Source organism: Monodelphis domestica, chromosome X, assembly GCF_027887165.1.
Source record: "Monodelphis domestica isolate mMonDom1 chromosome X, mMonDom1.pri, whole genome shotgun sequence".
Lineage (NCBI taxonomy): Eukaryota > Metazoa > Chordata > Mammalia > Didelphimorphia > Didelphidae > Monodelphis > Monodelphis domestica.
Window position 1 is genome coordinate 23,692,860 of NC_077235.1, and position 15,514 is coordinate 23,708,373.

At 36.7% G+C, this 15,514-nt stretch overlaps 1 long non-coding RNA gene across 1 annotated transcript in view; it reads right to left on the reverse strand.

Annotated features, from left to right (window-relative positions):
• The window catches only part of LOC130456092 (uncharacterized), a 37,296-nt gene extending 33,898 nt beyond the window's left edge, over positions 1-3,398 (reverse strand). Inside the window, exons 1-2 of the long non-coding RNA XR_008914403.1 lie at positions 3,270-3,398; positions 500-644 (exon numbers count right to left, since the gene is read on the reverse strand). This is a non-coding gene — a long non-coding RNA (uncharacterized LOC130456092). The remainder of the gene's footprint in view (positions 1-499; positions 645-3,269) is intronic.
• Positions 3,399-15,514: the final 12,116 nt, after the last annotated feature.

Sequence of the window (15,514 nt, forward strand, 5' to 3'; positions counted from 1 at the left end):
CAGGCTGAAAAAATAGTATTACAATTTTAGGGTGCTATGGATAGGCCATGCCTCTTGCTTACCAAGGATATAACGTGGCCAGTCAACATTACAAAAAGAAATTGGTTGCTTTTTCTTTAAGCTCTTTAGTGCCATTTTTTTCCAATTTTTTACGTATATACCCCAAAGGGGAATCTTGGGGTACTCTCTGTCTCTGTCCCATTTAGATGCAGAATGGCCAATTCCACACCAGAGGGTCAACAACTATGCGGCCACAGAGGTTGCCCGACCAAGAGCACTCAGTTCAAGACTGAGGTGAGCACTCAGTGTAAGACTGAGGCGAGACTCCCCCACACCAGAACGCCTTCTAGTATCAGAAGGGGAAGCCGACAGATGGACCCCAAACTCCAGTGGCCAGACTGATCTGGCGCTGATGGGAGAGAGAGCACGAAAGAGTTCCTACAAAGATATCACCCAAAAGATGGGGGTTACAGGAGTCAAAGAAAAGGCTCCTTCCTACCTGAGAAGCTGTGTCCTCATGGATGATCCGGAGTACAGGAGTAGCTTTCAGGAGAGCCAAAAACATTGGGCGTCAAAATGTTATGGGCGGGAAGGGTACCTTCAGGGTTCGGGAAGGATACCTTTTGCAAGACTCCAAAACTTAGCTTAAAAACAAAAAGAGAAATGTATTAATTTAGAAAGTAATGTTGAGAATGACCAGGAAGATAGCAAGGTGGGACAGCAAGATGGGGAGCAGTTCCTTGGGAGGACAGCATGAAAGGAAAGGCTGTTCCCCCATGGGGACAGCATGGATGGAAAGGCTGTCCCCCAGACGACATCAGTTCTGGGGTTTATATACTCTTTAGATGCTATGTCCTGGTGTGGACATGACCTAGAGTATTAGTCCCTCAGGCATTTGGTGGGATAAGGTGGTCATCTTACTGGGGTCTGCCTGGAGGCATAAAGATTCATCTCTTTGTCCATCTTAAATCTAGAGGACAATTAAGGAGGATATACATCTCAGGACCCTAGGTAGGGTCATTGGGTGTTTCTAGGTTTAGTCACAAGGATGCAAGGGAGCAAGGGAGTTTCCCTGATAATAGTTGGCCTGGGTTTCTGGGGGTACAGTGCCCATGTCAGCCAATGGGAAGCAGGTACTGAGTGAGCAAATCAGGGTTTGGGAATTATCATTCTCTGCTGTTAATTCATCAGATCACTGACTCATTAGATTTCTTGGTGTGTTAGCTTGTGAAGATACCTGCAATTTACTTTATCTCTTATTCATAATCCTTATTTGGAAGAGGTTTAGAGATCATGAAGATAAGAAAACATGTCTAGCCCTCCATTTTGTGGCTCTTTTGAATATTAAAAATATTTAAGAGGCAATCCTCAAAAAGGAAATTGCATTCAAAATAACTGCTAAATGCATTAAATATCTGGGGAACAACTTATCAAGGAGATCATATTCTTTTTTATAGCTTTGGGTAGGAGACATATATTTAAAAGAGAGAGAGAGAGAATTACACATTATAAAAAAAATACTTTTTGTGAAACTGCAATGCTTCTGTGCGAGCAAAATTAATGAATCTAGGATTAGAAGGGAATTAGTAAAATAGAAAAATCTTTGTTTCAAATTTCTCAAATAAGGGGTTGATATCCAAGTTTTATAGGCAGCTAACAGATACAAATATAAAGCCAAAAGCTATTTCCTAGTAGATTAGTATTCAAAGAATATAATAAAAAAGTTCTCAGAATTATAAATCATTAATAATCACATGAAAGAAGGCTCCAAATTACTGATATTAAGAGAAATGTAAATTAAAACAACTTTGAAGTTACTCTGCAATTTGGCAAATATGGCAAAAGATGGGAGTTGTTATTGCTGGAGGGGTTAAGGGAAGATAGTTGCAAAAAATCCATAGCATCTTACTGATATATTTCACTATTAGTTTTTTACTCTAAGGAGTTCAATGATAAGAAGAAATCCCCATGTGCACCAAAATATTTCTAGAAGCACCTTTTTTTGTTGTAACAATTGGAACAGGATGCTCATTGCTTGGGGAATGGCTAAACATATTGGGATACCTTAACAGAATAATTCTGTGACATAAAAAATGACAAAATAAATACAAATATTTACTTGACTAATACACAGAGAAGTAAAAAGAACAAGATTATACACAGTAATTACACCGATGTAAATGGGAAAAAAACAACCATAAACACAATCAAAAGTTAATGTTCAGTTATGTTGCTTTTTTTCTTACTCTTTTTTTTTGTCTTTAAACATACTGTTTGTTTTATGAGATGCACTATAGGATATGGAAGAGGAGGGATCTATTGTAAGTTATCATGACATGGAGGGAAAAGACTTTAATAATTAAAAGAAAAGTAATGGAGAGAAAATCTTTAAGAACAACTGATACTGCTGGGAAAAGAGTGGAGCTCTTAACTGATGCTTTCCCATTATTAGAATCAACTATAGTTCTGCCTGGAGTTGACTCAAAAGCATCATCATCCATTTCCACTTTTGCCTAGTCAGCCAGCACATTGTGTCCCTCATGCTATACCATGTCCTGGCCCTGGGTTTTCAAATCTCTTCTTTCAAAAAAAAGTGGTTATCTACTTTACCCCTCCAGTAACTAATGCTTGTCTTTCACTTTCTTTTCTTTCCTTCCTTCAGGGTGTTTTCATCCTTTCAATCACAAATAGTAGCAATTAGATGTAGAAAAGATCTACTCAGGAGGTGTCATTTATTACCTTCCATGTCAATGAATTGCTCCCTGCAGAGTAATAATCTTAAAATAGAATATTTGGAATTAGAGGAATCACAAAGGTTTGGCTTCTGAAGGGAAAACCAAAATGAATGTCCTTTCAGTTTTTATACCTGATGCTGTTACCCTGTGCTTTTTAGTCTCTGAGTCAAAAAAATTACTTTTTCAAACTCAAATGTAGTAAAAAAAACAATAATGGGAAAATGGTTACATGCAGTTTTCTGAGTGCTATATTTAAGATAATAGAATTTATTGGTAATAAGATTCAAAGTACATGGAAAACCAAACAAAATGGTAACAATTTTTATCATAGAGCAGAATTTCACATAATGAACATTCATTTAGAAACACACTTAAGTGAACTTAGAAATTTATACCCCAAAAGGCTTCCAAAAGAATGTATTTTCACTCATAAGTGAGGTCATTGGCAAGAGCAATCTGGGCTATCCCATAGCATGGAATGGAAGAAGACTTATAAAAGAGGAAACTGAGGCTAGGACAGCAGGAGGGACTTACCCAACTTCACACAAGCTGATCATGGTACAACTGGACCAGAATTCAAGTCTCCTGACTGTCAGCTCATTGTTCTTTAACAATGCCATATTTTTCTCTTTCGAAATACTCACATTAGAATGAAAAAGTAAGATGCAACAATGTATAATAGAGAGTGGAGTGATCTTGCTTTTTAAAAATTTTCTGTGTTTTTTTTTTTACCAATTGGATGTAATAACAAATTTCCACATAAGTTTTCTGAAGTTATATGATCCAAATTGTCTCCCTCCCTCCTTTCCCTTCACCTCCTGAAGCTGGCAAGCACTTAGATCTGGGTTATCCATGTTATTATTATGCAAAACATACTTCCATATTGTTCATATTTTTAAATTTTTCAAAAATTATTTCCAGCCTTGCTTTCAAGAAGACTTGGGTTCAAGTTATGCTTCCAGCATTTGCTAGTCATTTGACCATGACTTGGTTTCTCAGAGTTCCCAGGAAATTCTTTAAGACTATCAATTACAATGGAGTTGCTCTTTTGTATCAGTGGAGGAAGTTTTCATATTATGAGTGATGAAACTCTAGGTCTGACCCAAAAAGAAAATAGAAGAGAAAAGTGATTACAAGGCACATATGTAACTTTTTTTCATTGTTAGACCATTTTAATATCAGTGAAGTAGAGGGGATGATTGGAAGACCTGACTTTGTCTTATATGATTCCTTTCTTGCTACTTAGATCTTAGGAGGAAAATGATCTTTGCTCACTATGGAGGAGAGAATTGCAGAACATTTTGTTGCTGACAGGCTCTTAAAGTATTCTCTGAATTTCCTAATCAAAGGATTTATTTGCTTATGATTTTTTGAAATGCTTTGAGTTATGAGGCTATAACATTTAGACTATTAAATCAGAAATAGCCCAGCCAAGAGTCCAAATGTTCACATATGTGGAATCATTTCTACTACAGAAACTCTCTTTGAACACTTTGTGTGTAGACCTCATTGATTTGTCCATCTGTGCCACATTTCTATTCTGTGCAAATATTTTATTTTATTAACCAAAACATAAAAACAGCTTTAGAAAAATAATTCAATTTATTCTTCATTTTGAGATTGCAGAATTCTGTTTACAAAAGAGTTTAAGTGTGTTCCAGAATCCCAAGTATATTTATTTTTGTCTCAAATGTTAATATAAACAGCAACTGCCAAAAAAAGGAAAACATCTTTCTACATTATTCATTTCAATTAACAAGTGGGCCATTTATTAGGCACATGCCAAGCCTTAAATAGTCTCTTTTGTCAGGTTTCTGAGAGTATTGTCTATAAGTCAGTTATTTCTGTGTATCTGTGTTTCTCTCATTTCCCTTCTTTAGATCTCATTGATAAGTGGGTCACTATGTACTGATAATGCATCTATACTGGTATAAAAGAAATGATTGCTGCAGAGGTGAAGCAAATAGATGAGTGTGTCTAAAGACTTTCCTGCAGAGATAATGGAACCCCATATCCATTACTGATATAGGCATGCTATTTTGGATTCAAATAGCCTTGGCAAAAATTAACCTAATTATACTATGTTTAAAAGTAGCAACTATCTCTACATGAAATATACAATTATAATGCACATGTTAGTACTTTATGCATATACACACACACACACTATCATTTTGATGATCACAATTCAGAAGAATATTGCTAGGCTATTAGTGTTCTAATTTTTATCACAAAAATGATAAATTGTAGACAAGATAAATTAGGTACTGGTATTCCTTCAGTGGTTTTATATAGTTTTGAGATATAGAATTATGCACTCTCCAAAGAATTGAAAATCAGTTTCTTCATTTGCATAAGCATGTGTTATACTTTGTCCAATGCTTTTTAGAATTTTTTGGAAATTTGAAATATATTTGTTTTTTATATGTCTATGTTAATTGGTTTCCAAATGCTGAACCATCCTTTTTTCCTTGGGATAAATCCAATCATAATGAACAATTCCTTGTGGTCTCTTTGACATAATTTTATGTAATATTTTTTTATATTTTATTTTTAATTTCAAACATTGTTCCTTGGTTACAAAAATCATTTTCTTTTCCTCCCTCCCCTTCCCCAACCCCTCCCATAGCCAACCGGCAGTTTGACTGGGTATTGCATGTGTTCTTGATCAGAACCTCTTTCCATGTTGTTGGTATTTGCAATAGGATGTTCATTTAGAGTCTATTTCCCCATTCATATCCCCTTTGACCCATGTCATTAAGCAGTAGTTTTTCTTTAGTGTTTTTACTCCCTATGTAATATTTTTAATAGATATTCATGAGGATATTGCTCTATAGTTCTCCTTCTTTGCTTTATCCTTCCCTGGTTTAGGTAGTAAGATTATATCAAGGTGTTTGGTGGAGTGCTTTCTCTCTCAGTTTTTGAGAATGATTTGTAGAATATTAGCAATAATTGTTCTTGAAAAGTTTGACAGTTTTCTTATAAATTCATTAGGATGAGGGTTTTTTTACCTTTGGTAGTTCATTTATGGCTAGTTTAGAAATAGAAAAATATCCAAACTAACAGTATCAAAGAGAGATTTTAAACCATTCAATCTGAGTAACTTAACATTTCTAAAACAAGAGCTCATTATCTTTTCCTTCAAACCTATACTTCTTTTAAATGTCTTTGTTCCTGCACAGAGTATTGCCAGACTTTAAGTCACCAGCTTTAAGTCACAATCTTTTTTTTAAATATTTTATTTGATCATTTCCAAGCATTATTCATTAAAGACAAAGATCATTTTCTTTTCCTCCCCCCACCCCCCATAGCCGACGCGTAAATCCACTGGGCATTACATGTGTTCTTGATTTGAACCCATTGCTATGTTGATAATATTTGCATTAGAGTGTTCATTTAGAGTCGTTCCTCTGTCATGTCCCCTCAACCGCTGTATTCAGGCAGTTGCTTTTCCTCGGTGTTCCTACTCCCACAGTTTATTCTCTGCTTATGAATGGTGTTTTTTTCTCCTAGATCCCTGCAAATTGTTCAGGGACATTACACTGCCACTAATGAAGTCCATTACGTTCAATTATACCACAGTGTATTAGTCTCTGTGTACAATGTTCTCCTGGTTCTGCTCCTTTCGCTCTGCATCACTTCCTGGAGGTCGTTCCAGTCTCCATGACATTCCTCCACTTTGTTATTCCTTTTTGCACAATAGTATTCCATCACCAACAGATACCACAATTTGTTCAGCCATTCCCCAATTGATGGGCATCCCCTCGTTTTCCAGTTTTGGGCCACCACAAAGAGCCCAGCTATGAATATTTTTGTACATGTATTTTTCCTTATTATCTCTTTAGAGTACAAACCCAGTAGTGCTATGGCTGGATCAAAGGGCAGACAGTCTTTTATCGCCCTTTGGGCATAGTTCCAAATTGCCCTCCAGAATGGTTGGATCAGTTCACAACTCCACCAGCAATGAATTAATGTCCCTACTTTGCCACATCCCCTCCAGCATTCATTACTTTCCTTTGCTGTTATGTTAGCCAATCTGCTAGGTGTGAGGTGATACCTCAGAGTTGTTTTTATTTGCATCTCTCTGATTATAAGAGATTTAGAACACTTCTTCATGTGCTTGTTAATAGTTTTGATTTCTTTATCTGAGAACTGCCTATCCATGTCCCTTGCCCATTTATCAATTGGAGAATGGCTTGATTTTTTGTACAGTTGATTTAGCTCTTTATAAATTTGAGTAATTAAACCTTTGTCAGAGGTTTCTATGAAGATTTTTTCCCAGTTTGTTGTTTTCCTTCTGATTTTAGTTACATTGGTTTTATTTGTGCAAAAGCTTTTTAATTTGATGTAGTCAAAATTATTTATTTTACATTTTGTGATTCTTTCTATGTCTTGCTTGGTTTTAAAGCCTTTCCCCTCCCAAAGGTCTGACATGTATACTATTCTGTGTTTACCCAATTTACTTATGGTTTCCTTCTTTAAGTCATTCACCCATTTTGAATTTGTCTTGGTGTAGGATGTGAGGTGTTGATCTATTCCTAATCTCTCCCACACTGTCTTCCAATTTTCCCAACAGTTTTTATCGAATAGTGGATTTTTGTCCCAAAAGCTGGGATCTTTGGGTTTATCGTATACTGTCTTGCTGAGGTCGCTTTCCCCCAGTCTATTCCACTGATCTTCCTTTCTGTTTCTTAGCCAGTACCAAATTGTTTTGATGACTGCTGCTTTGTAATATAGTTTAAGGTCAGGGACTGCAAGGCCCCCATCATATGTGTTTTTTTTTCATTATTTCCCTGGATATCCTTGATCTTTTGTTCTTCCAAATGAACTTTGTTATGTTTTTTTCTAAATCAGTGAAGAAGTATTTTGGTAGTTCAATGGGTATGGCACTAAATAGATAAATAAGTTTGGGTAGGATGGTCATTTTTATTATATTGGCTCATCCTATCCATGAGCAGTTAATGTTTTTCCAATTGCTCAAGTCTAGTTTTAGTTGTGTGGAGAGTGTTTTGTAGTTGTGTTCATATAGTTCCTGTGTTTGTCTCAGGAGGTAGATTCCTAGGTATTTTATTTTGTTCCCTCCCCCTCCCCCCTCTCTTTCCCTCCCTTTTTGTTTTCCCTCTCTCCCTCCCCCCCCTTGGTTTTCCCTTCTCCCTACCCTTGTTGGGTAAGATAGAATTCAAGATCCCAATGGATCTGGATGTTTTTCCCTCTCAGAGTTGATTTCCCTGAGATTAAGGTTTAAGTAAAAAACCCTCTCTTCCTCTCCTTCTTATAGGAGTTTTCTTCCCCTCCCCTTCCCATGTGAATCTTTGTGTGAGAAAGATTATTCTATTTGGTCTTTCTTTACCCCCTATTTATACATTACATTTTCCCCACATGTTAGTATACATAGATTGATAGAAATGTAGTCCTTATAGAAGAGAGTTTGAGTAAAAGAAGAAGACAACATTTTTCTCCTTTCCCCTTTCCTTAATATTTACCTTTTCAGGTATTCCTTGCTCTTTGTTTTTCGGTATCAAACTTTCCACAGAGCTCTGGTCTTTTCTTTGCAAAAAGTTGGAAATCTTCTATTTTGTTGAATGCCCATACTTTCCCTTGGAAGTATATAGTCAGTTTTGCTGGGTAGCTGATTCTTGGTTGAAGACCCAGCTCTCTTGCCTTTCTGAAGATCATGTTCCATGCCTTACGATCATTCAGAGTAGAACTTGCAAGGTCTTGTGTGACCCTGATTGGTATTCCTTTATATCTAAATTGTCTTTTTCTGGCTTCCTATAGGATTTTTTCTTTTGTTTGAGAGCTTTGGAATTTGGCAATTACATTCCTGGGAGTTGTCTTTTGGGGGTTTAGTGTAGAAGGTGTTCTGTGAGCTCTGTCAGTGGCTGTATTACCCCCTTGTTCTAGAATCTCTGGGCAATTTTCTTTTATTATATCTTGTATCACGATGTCGAGTTTGGTGTTTATTTCTGGCTTTTCTGGAAGTACAATTATTCTTAAATTATCTCTTCTCCCTCTATTTTCTAGATCTGTCAACTTGTCGGTGAGATATTTTATGTTCTCTTCTAATTTCTTGGTATTTTGGCTTTGCTTTATTAATTCTTGCTCTTTTACACGATCGTTGTCTTCCAGTTGCCTGATTCTGACCTTTAAAGCCTGGTTTTCCTTTTCAGTTTGGTCATACCGGTTTTGTAGATGCGTGAATTTCTTTTGCATTATTTCCCACTTTTCCTCCCAGAAGGCTTCCATCTTTTTGGTCATTTCTGATTCAAATTCTTCATGGGTTTGTGGAGAGTTTCCATTTCCTTTGGAAGGTTTCGGCGCATTTTCTTGTATATCTTCTTCTATCTCCTCTGTATTTTGTATTTTGGCTCCATAGAATGTGTCCAAAGTCGCCCCTTTCTTCTTATTTTTCTTGGGATTTTGGGACTTCTGTGCTTCTGTGGAGTTTGCCATCTCTGAATGGGGAAGATTAGCTTTTCTTATCTCTGTCTGGTGTTCAGAGGTTTTAGTCCTGGGCAGATTGTCCGTTCTCTGAGCTTTCCCTGAGTTGAACTGAGTATGCCTTAAGGCAGTGACTTTCACTGGAACTGGAATGGAAGGATCAGGCCAGGAGGTTACACTCTCCCCCGGCTCTCTCTGTTTCCCTGCTGTTTGGGTTCCCCCTTGACTGGGTTGGGTTGCTTTCTGGAAGTTTCCTTCAGAATAGCTGGCCATGAGGCTGTCTTGCCGGCCCTGAGGGTTACTGTTGTTTCAGAGGACCCTGCTCTCTGAGGGGGAAGGGGCCGCGGCTTCCTGGAGCCTTGGACTCTGCGCTCCTACCCCGTAGGTCCGAGTGATCTCGGGTTCTGGCTTTTGAGGGGGGCCGTACCTTTTGATCCAGGTACAGGTCCAGGAGGAGGATTCCCATGGTCTATGCTGTTGATCGTTTTGAATTTCGGCGCCCTAGGAGCATGTAGTTTGAGATCGGTAGGGAAGGGTTTCCAGAGATCTGAACTTTAGCTTTCTCTAAGCCTCCATCTTGACCGGAAGTCCTCAAGTCACCAGCAGACAATTTTGATCAAGTTCACTCTATCTTATCCCATATAGTCAGTCATTTGTCCGGTCTTATACTTTCTATTTTGATGTTTCTCAGATACATCCTGTTCTTGCACAGATACAACTCATGGCCCTTGTCATGTATGTCCTGAACTACTGAGACAAGCTCCTATTTGGTCCCTCTACCTGGATATCTCCACTCTAACATTTCTTCAGCAGAGCTGTAAAAATGATTTCCCTACATGGTTCATTTGACAATGACAACCCTGTTTTCTAGTGACTTACTATTGTCCCTAGGAACACACATAAATTCCTCTATTTGACTTTTAAAGTTCTTGAAAACTTAGACCTTCTTTTCAGTCCCAGCCTTCTTAAATATTATTTCCCTTCATTTACTCCATATTCCAACCATACTGGCCTACTTGCTGTTCCTATCCCACAATGATCTACTTCCTATCTCTGTGCCTTTATATTGTCTGGCCTCCATGGATGGAATGTACTTCCTCCTCACACCTACCTCTTGGATTCCCCAGTTATCTTCAAGACTTGGCTCAAATATCACCTTCTTTAGGATTCCTTTCTAGTCCCCTCAGCTGCTAGTATTTTGTGCATACTATATGTGTGTTTTGCATATGCCTATATATTTGTCTTCTGTTAGATTGTATGCAATTTGAGGGCTTTATCTCCAACTTTAGCACAATGTCTCTCTCCTAGTTGTGCTTAATAAAAACTTGATGATTGATTGATTAGATTAGCCTAATATTCTAGCCTTTCAAGATTATTTTAGATTCTCACTGTCGTTCAGTGTGTTAACTATCCCTTCCAGGTTTTCATTGGCTGAAAATTGGATAAGATCACTTGCTCTTACTTTATCTAAGTCAGTGTTAAAAAAAGCACATGAGGGGGCAGCTGGGTTGCTCAGTGGATTGAGAGCCAGGCCTAGAGATGGGAGGTCCTAGGTTCAAATCCAGCCTCAGCCACTTCCTAGCTGTGTGACCCTGGGCAAGTCACTTGACCCCCATTGCCTAGCCCTTACCACTCTTCTGCCTTGGAGCCAATACACAGTATTGACTCCAAGATGGAAGGTAAGGGTTTAAAAAAAATAGCACAGGGCAAAGCATGAATACTCTTTGGGTTTTGCCATTCTACCAGTTTCAAATTCACCTAAATCTTTGGTTTTATGCTTACATCTCTCTATCTTGTTTAGAAAAATAACCCAAGAGACTTTGTCAATTGCTTTACTAATAAAAAGAAAACAAGATAAAAATATCTAAGATATTCCATAACTCTCCATTCTATCTAGTAATTCTTTCAAAAAGAGAAAGATTAATTAGGCCGCCATGTCTTTTACCTGCTAAAACCATGCTGACTCTTATAATCAGAGTTTTCAATTATAGGAATTCACTAACCATCCCATTAATGAAAGTTTCAAGAATTTGGCTAGGGATTAAAAGACAAACTCCCTGATCTATACTTTACAACCACTGTTTTGTTCCTGTCCATTAAAATTGGCATGTGTATTATTCCCAAGTCCTATGGCACCTCTTCCATTCTTCATAGTCTTTTAGAGATCACTAATAGCTGGTCAGCAATCAAAGGTGCCTGTTCTTTTTACATCCTAGTGTGTAATTTGTCTGCATAGAGAATCACAGAATTTGAGAGAAATTCCTACTATATGTAACATAGCTGACAGGTAGCTTTCCAGTCTTTTCTTCAAGGGTCTCCTACAATGGGGAACTAACAACTTCTTGAAATAATCTACTCCATTTTTGTGCTGCCTTTATTATTAGGAAACTTTTCTTGATGTCAACCAACAGACATCTATTAAGCTCTTACTATGTGCCAGGTGTTGTGGGGATACAAAGAAAAGAAAAATGAAACCAATCCCTTCCCTCAATAGATTTGCAATCTAATGGAAGAAACAACATACATAAATCTATACATGAAGAAAAATACTGAGGAGATGGAAAACAGCCTTAGAGGGAAAGTCTTTCCTGACATTCTTGACACCATAAAGAAGGTTAGAAAAGCATATCCTTATTGGAACAATTTAATTATATAGATAATTTTAGCCATACATTAAGCAAAACATACCATTTTCCAAAATATAACTTTTAGGATTTTTTTCTGCTTTTGTTCATTTGAGGATGGAGTAGAACGAGAGTGTGAGCCCTTGGAAAAGGGAGTGAGAGCTATGGATCCCTGTGGGAGCACAAAAATATTTTTATTAATTTATTGTATCAAGAAGATATTACTACATTGTGATAGATTATAACTTAATAGAGTAGCTATATGATGGTGCAGTTAGAAGGCTGACTTTGGAGTCAGGAAGACATGGATTAAAATATGACCTCTAATCCAATCAACATTTATTGAGTGTAAAAAAACATTTATTAAGTGTGTACTCTATGCCAAGCACCATGCCAAGTGCTAGAAATACAATTAGTAAAATGAAAGACAGTCTCTAATCTCAAGGAGTTTACAATCTAATGGGGAGATATAACACACAAAGGAGGCAGGAGAAAGGGGTGGAAGAGAGGACACTGTGTTCCCTAGAGATGAAACCATACAGAGCAGCAGAGGACGAATGGAATGGATTAGGGTTAGAGGTTAGAGTATGATTTCTGCCACATTCTAACTTTGGGTCCATGAGCAAGTTATTTTACCTCTCAGTGTCTGAGGTGGTAACCTAAGACTATTAGTTGGAAATAGTTGCTGATCTTCATTAGGTGGACAAAATCTCTATACCCAGAGTTCTCTGCACTGATGAAAGCATAAATGTTAGCCTCCCAAAAGGTTAGTGAAACTATTATGATAAAAGACAAAGCACCCCCATCAGATATGAAGCAAAGGAATATTATATTTATGAGCATTCAGGTATAATATGATATTGAGTTTTTTACTAATAGTTTCAGAACCAGATAGATAATTGATAAAATTTCCACAAAGACGTACGGAGCACAAAAAGCCTATATCCTTCTATCTTTTGGAGTATTTGAACCCATTCGAGGGCCATATCTCTGGCTGTTCACTGCAATTGGAGATCTTCTCTAGTCCCAGATGATAGAAAGGGGCTTGAAGTCTCTTTGAATATTTTCTGTCCTTTTCTTTAAAAAAATAGTATCTCACATTAAGGTCTATACTGTTGCTATTTATTTGTTTGTCACTGATGCTGAAAGATGTCAAATGCCAACAAATAGCAATTTTCTGATGATCTTTGTAACATGGAACAAAAGATCTCTTCAAAGACATTAGCCTGTATGGAGGCTAAAAGAAAGGAGCCTTTTCTTATTGTGAGGCTTCTTCTATGTGGAAAAGAAAGTCAGGCAGAGTCTAAAAATAGTTTCTATCAGAAACTCTGGGAAAATATACAATCTATTCCTTGTATCGGCAACATTAGAGTAAATTAATAGAAGAGCTTGTACAGAACATGATTGAATCAGAGAGGGATAGAGTGTGATGTTGTATATTTGCCTAAAAGCTTGCTCTGACAGGCAAAACAACATCCCAGAGAGTTTTTTTTTCCTTATCTAATGGAAAGAATAACACACAGAGGCTCAATTCTTGTAATGAAAACCCCCACATTAATTTCATTTTTTGATGTGTCATTGTAATTCAAGAGATGTTTTTAATCTTGGAATTGCTAGGGCACAATAAACCATCTGAAAAGTATTTGGCAAGTCGCCCTGTGCTTAGCAACAACTCCTTCCATTAAAACTGGTTTTGTAATCTACTTATTCAAAGCTTTGTTGTACTTATTCAAATAAAGTATCTAACTTCAAGCAACTAGTTCAGTCAATGGGACAGTTGAAGAATATGATTCATGGCAAATATAAAAGGTAACAACAAAAATAACTTTTTATGTGTCAGTTATTTTATTGGGGGCACCAAAAAGTGGGAAATTATACCTTTTGTTTGGTTGTTTGATGGAGTGATTGCAATGTATCTAGTACTGCTTTAAATATGTTCTCCTTTGCCATGTAATTTAGATTTTAGGATAATTCAACTTCAGAATACTAGAGAGTTTGGTGAACTCCCTAGCATGTTTTTAGAAAAAGATTGTGCATTGCTAGTTGAGAAAGTATGAAAAGGTGCCTTATGACAAATTAACAACTCACATGTCTATAGTACTTTGAAGGTTGGGAAGCATTTTCATCACAACAACCCTGTGAAGAAGGGGTAATTTCAATATTATAATCATGTACAGGTTTCACTTCCACATCAGGGGTTAGGGACATAGCACCACTGTAATCTGGAAAATATGCATAAAAATTGTTGGCCCTCCCTTTGTACCATAGAAGAAGTATGAATTTTTTCTCTTTTATGTAGTGTTTATAGTACCTTATTGAAACATTTGGGCTAATTATTTGGTCATACGTTACATGTAGGTTAGGGATAAGTAAAAATAGCATATGAAAAAGAAATTTAAAAATATAAATATGAAAATATTTAAAAATGAAACAAATTTGAGGAGAATATTACTGAATGTATAAAAAGACATTAAAAATAACCTTTGATTTATAAGGAGCTAAGTCAATTGTACAAAACAATCAAGCCATTCCCCAGTTGATAAATGGTTAAGGGATATAATTAGGCAGTTTTCAGATAAAGAAATCAAAACTATCAATAAATACTTGAAAAAGTGTTCTAAATCTCTCATAATTAAAGAATGCAAATTGAAACAATTCTGAAGTACCTCCTCACACCTAGCAGACTGGCCAACATGACAGTAAAGGAAAATAATAAATGTTGGAGGGGATGTAGCAAAATTGGGACACTAATACACTGCTGGTGGAGTTGTGAATTGGTTCAACTATTCTGGAGGACAATTTGGAACTATGCCCAAAGGGCGATAAAAGACTGTCTGCCCTTTGATCCAGCCATAGCACTACTGGGTTTGTACTCTAAAGAGATAATAAGGAAAAATACATGTACAAAAATATTCATAGCTGGGCTCTTTGTGGTGGCCCAAAACTGGAAAACGAGGGGATGCCCATCAATTGGGGAATGGCTGAACAAATTGTGGTATCTGTTGGTGATGGAATACTATTGTGCTCAAAGGAATGATGAACTAAAGGAATTCCATGTGAACTGGAAAGACCTCTAGGAATGGATGCAGAGTGAAAGGAGCAGAACCAGGAGAACATTGTACACAGAGACTGATACATTGGCACAATTGTATGTAATGGACTTTTTGCCTGCAGAAATGCAATGATCCAGGACAATCCAGAGGAACTTATGAGAAAGAATATTATCCACATCCAGAGAAAAAACCGTGGGAGTAGAAACTCAGAAGAAAAACATATGATTGATCACATGGTTCAATGGGGATGTGATTGGGGATTTTGGCTTTAAATGATCACTCTACTGCAAATAATAATATGGAAATATGTTTTGAACAATGATATATGTATAACCTACTTGAATTGCTTGTCAGCTCTGGGAGGGAGGAGGGAAGAGAGGAAGGAAAGAACATGAATCATGTAACTATGGAAAAATATTCTAAATTAATAATGGTACACCTGTGTAATTTAACTTGAAATGAAGCAGTTGAATGCTGATTGATGATGGTGTTGATGAAAACTTATAACCACATATGTATATTTATCAGATGTATAATTCTTGCCATATAGTTAAGATGCACAATATCTACATACATAATACATCGCTAACTTATATTGTACACAATACCTTATTACATAGTATCACTAATTTATTATTAATATCACTGCTAATTTTTATTT